Raw genomic sequence first — 5,243 nt, 5'->3', positions numbered from 1 at the left:
TTATTTTTTTCTTTAAAATAAAAATAACTGATATCAAAATAATAAAATAAAATAAGAAAAGTATGAAAATGAATTATAAAAAGTAAATCCATACTAATATGATGAGCTGAACTATAAAATGCTCAAGTCAACAACTTTGGACATTGACAGTCTTATGCAAAACCAACCACTATTATGAACTATTGGACTATATTGGGATATTTTGCTGAATTCATGCACCTACAGTATTTAAATGACAATGGAATTTCCTTCTCTGACAAAACTAACAATAAAAGGGGGATTCAAATGAACGACCATTTTGAATCTGTACACTCAAAATAGGATAGATATAAAGCTCCATTGTCTTAATTCAATGAGGAGGTTTGTTCTAATAGTGTTTGAGACAGGATATCAAGTCTGCATCTTGTACAATGAATAACCACTAAGACAACAATATGCAATGTATAAATTATTGAAAATGTACTAGTAATTGGTTGTGACACTGTCTCATTGCTGTTTGTTTCTCAATAAAAATATTTTTAAAAGAAAATTACAGTACTCTGAATAAAGTGATTGAGGAAGATTTCGTAATATGGAGATATATTACTTGCTTGTGCATAGGAAGAACCCACATTGAGAAAATATCCATACTCCTGAAAGTGTTATACAGATTTAATATAATCTCTATCAAAATGTTATCAACATATCTCACAGATGTAGAGAAAATATCCTTAAAATTCATTTGAAAGTGAAGAGACCTACAATAGTAAAGGCATTCCTTGGCAACAAAGACAAGGGAGGGGGCATCACAATCCCTGACTTGAAATTATACTACAAATATACTGTGATAAAATCAGAATAATACAGAAAGAAAAAGAGAGTCCTGAGGACAAATGGAACAGATTAGAAGATTAAAAACATGACTACAAAGACATTCATCCACCTTATATTTGACAAATGAGCCAAAAATGTTCACCAGAAGAAAGACAGCCTTTTTAAAAAATATACTGGAAAAACTGGTTTTCCATATACCAAAGAATAAAACTACACCCATATCTATCACCATGCATGAAACTAAAGTTGAAATAGATCAAAGATTTAAATTTCAAAACAGAAATACTAAATCAACTGGAAGAGAAATTAGATAGAAATCTTAAAGACATGGTGGTAGGCAGAGTTCATAAACAAAAAAAAAAATGCTTGAAAATACTTCAAAAGACTGAAAAGAAGAATCTCATCCTATTAAAAAAAATTTGCTCATCAAAAGACATCAACATAATGAAAAGAAAACCTTTAAATTGTGAAACACAATTTTATTTAATTGTTCATCAGACAAAGGACTTCTATCTAGAACATATAAAGAGTTTTTAAAAATCAGAATTCAAAGATGCAATCCAGAAATAGACATCTGAAATGAATACACATTTTTCAGATGAAGAAATACAAATGGAAAGCAAATGTATGGAATTTATGAGAAAACGTTCAACATCAATTGGTCATTTCAGAAATGTAAATCAAAACACTAAAATTCCATCTCACTCCAGAAAGAATGGCTATCATCAAAAATTCAACCACTGTTGATAGAGTCAGGATAATACAACCACTACAGAAATTTGTGTGAAGATTCTTCAAAAATCTAGAATTAGAACTTTCATTTAAAGTTTTCCTCCAGTGTATTTTTCCTGAAAAATTGAAAATACCATACCACAGTGATTTATGTGTGCCCACGTTTATAACAGAACAATTTCTTACAGATAAGTGTTGATAACCCAAATGCCCATCAACTGAGGAATAAATAAAAAAAATATGTGGAATTTTACACAATGGAGTATTACAAAGAAAGAAAGAAAGAAAAATAAATAAAAAAAATATGTGGAATTTTACACAATGGAGTATTACCCAGGTATGAAAAAAGATAGGCTTGAAGCTTTTATATCTAAATGGATGCAACTAGAGGCCATATTCATAAGTGGAATAATCAAATTTTCAAGTGTAAACATCATAGTGTTTCCTTAGTCTAAGAAACTGAAAGATTAAATAAGGTCCAAATGATATTGTACAACTTTGAAGACAACAGCATGCAACATAGCAAACATTGTTATTTTCATATCAGCTTATTTTAAAATTCTGTATCATTTTATTCTTGCTTTTATTTTTTGTTTTTGTTTTTACTATTCTCTTTATAGTATTAAAAATATAATTGCACTAATTTCTGTTAGTTTACTGAAAGGAACAGTCAGTGATTGTATTGTTTGATCAATTTTTATGCCTATATCTATATTAACAACTACTCTGGAGATGAAAATATGTATTATGATAACTATTTTTAATTTCCTATCATCTTGTTTTGAAATTCTGTATCCTTTTATTGTTGTTTTTATTTTGCTTTTTATTATTCTCTTTAAAATTAAAAACATATAACTGTACTACTAATTTTTATTAGCTCATTGAAGGGAAGTTAAGCTTGTGTTGTTTGATCAATTTTGCATGGCTGTATGTCATAATCTGAGCAACTACTTTGAAGATAACATGCAATATGAAAACCACTGTCATTTTCCAAAGAAGAGAGAAGCCTTGGCTTCTGTTCTTATCAGATATATCGGTTTATTGTTTTCTTTTATTATTACTATAGTGCCAATATCTGGCTTCAATTCTAGGACAACACAAGCCTCACAGAATAAATTTCAAATACTTCCATTCTTTTTAATATTGTTAGATAATTGGAAAGAGTTAGTATGTATTTTATCTTAAAGTACAGTGAATAGATTCTCTGTCATGATCAAGTAGATTTATCCTTGTGTGCAAGAGTATTTCATAATAAAGTAATTAGGAAGCATAATAAATTACAATAAGATGAAAGAAAAAAATGCATAGTCATTCTAAAATGTAGAAAATACATTAGCTAAAATTCAAGATCCTTTTATTGATAAAAATTCTCCACATTGGTACAGAAGAATTGAACATCAATACAAAAATATCTTCTGTGAAAACCTAAAGCAATATCATTCTGGATATGGAAAAACTGAAATAATTTCATCTGATATCAAGAAGTCAAAGCTGTTCTTGTTTACTACTGTTATTTAGCTAGTATTGGAAGTTTTTGTCAGAGCCATAATGCAGGATAAACAAATTAATTGCGCTGAATAGTAAAGGGAGAAATCAAATTCTCTCTGTTTGCAGAAAATTTATTTTATATTTAGAAAAACACTTAAATCTCCATTAAACAAGTTATTAGATGAGATAGAAATTCAGTTGAATTATAGAAAACAGTCAACATAAAAAATCAAAATCATATATAGCAATAGTGAAAAATCTGAGAAAGAAAACAGAAAACCTGCATAATTTACAATAGCTACAAAAAACACAAAAATAAATTTAAACAAGAATATGAACAATACCTACAATGAAAATGACAAAAGGCAGTGAAAGAAAATGCTGTTACTCCAACAAATACAGAGATTCTGTGTGGAGAAAGGCAGAAGTATTTATTATTAAATAAGAGTAGAGAGAAAGGGCCAGCAAGATAGCCCAGGGACTAAGCCCCTGCTTAGGCAAGCACAGGGATGGGGTTCAATCTCTAGGGCTACAGGCTGTGCTGGGACTGCCCCCAGATGCCAGCCTTGGACATCAAGCATTGTGATGCATGCCTGTAATCCTAACACTGGGGAGGCGGAAAACAGGAGGATCATTATCAAGCTGTGTAGTGAGACCCTGTACTAAATACATAAAAAAGAACAAAAAAAAGAGAGAAAGTAAAAAAAAAAGAGAGAGAGACAGCTAAGAGCACAAAAATTTATTTTAAGGGTCATAAAAATTCATAAACTCCTTTCTGATTAGAAAAAAATATTGAATAGACCAGGTAAAGATTTAAGTCTTTACAGTAAGAAATAAAAAATATACTCATAGATTGGAAGAATCATTATTGTTATAATGTGCATATTACCAAAGCAATTTATAGATTTAATGTAATCACTATCACAAAATATCAAGCCATTCCTTATAAACATACAAAAAATACCAAAATTCATGTAGAAGTATAAAAGCAAGCCACATAATCAAACAATTTATGAGCAGAATTTGAAGCATCACAACACTTCATCTGAAAATATTCTACAAATATGATAAAAGAGTATAGTGCTGTCATAATGACCAACACATAGACCAATGGAGTAGAAAAGAGGATCCATAAAACTCTATAAATCCATAGCCAACTGATCCTTCTCAGTGCAAACATATATTGGGGAAAAAAAGATGATCTCTCCAATTAGTAAAGGTGGGATACTTGGATACTTATATGGAGATAAACAAATTAAATGTTTCTTTTTCATCATGTAAAAATATTAAATCAAAATGTATTTAGGAATGAAATATAAGGACCAGGGAGATAGCTCAGTGACTTAAGTGGCTGCCTGGCAAGACAGAAAATGACTTTTTTGATAGGAGCCCCCAAAACACAGTCAACCAACACAAAATAGATTTCTATAAATTTCTGTATATCAGGGAAAACAATCAACAGAAAAAAATGATGTTATAGTTTAGATTTAAAATTCTCCCCATAACTTCTCATATGTATAGGATACAATATGGGGATGCTATACTAAGAAGTAGATTCATCTATTGATGTGTTCACCAGGTGAAGGTACTGTTAGGACTTGGGGCTTGGTTGGAGGTGACTCATTGCACATGTAAACTGGAAGGATGTAGAGCTGTTCCTGGCTCATCACTTCTTTTCATGCTTTGTGGTCACCAGGAGGTGAGCTTGTTTTCATCCACTGTTCTGCTCAACCATTGGTTTTAACCTAAAAACTAGTGGACTATGGACAGAAACTGTGAATCAAAATAAACCTGTCCTTTAAATAGTTGACATCAGGTGTTTTGTCCCAACAAAAACGTAACTAAGATAGAGACATCCTGTGGATTGGAAGAAAATATTTACACCTTATTTCTCCAATGAAGAATTAATACCTAGAATGTATAAGGACCTCAAAAGCAAATTGAAAAGAATCAGATTTAAAAGAAACAAATCATGTGAGGAGACATTTCTCAAAAGAATACATAAAAATTAACAAGCATATGAGAAAAATACTCAAAATTAACTTTCAAGGAAGTGCAAGTCAAAGTTGCAATGAAATACAGTCTTCCTGGGTGTGGGCTGGGAGTTTTATGAAAGAGAAAGAAAGAAAGAAAGAAAGAAAGAAAGAAAGAAAGAAAGAAAGAAAGAAAGAAAGAAAGAAAGAAAGAAAGAAAGAAAGAAGAAAGAAAGA

This window comes from Octodon degus, unplaced genomic scaffold, assembly GCF_000260255.1.
Source record: "Octodon degus isolate 3935 unplaced genomic scaffold, OctDeg1.0 scaffold00191, whole genome shotgun sequence".
NCBI lineage: Eukaryota > Metazoa > Chordata > Mammalia > Rodentia > Octodontidae > Octodon > Octodon degus.
This window is presented reverse-complemented; position numbering follows the sequence as displayed.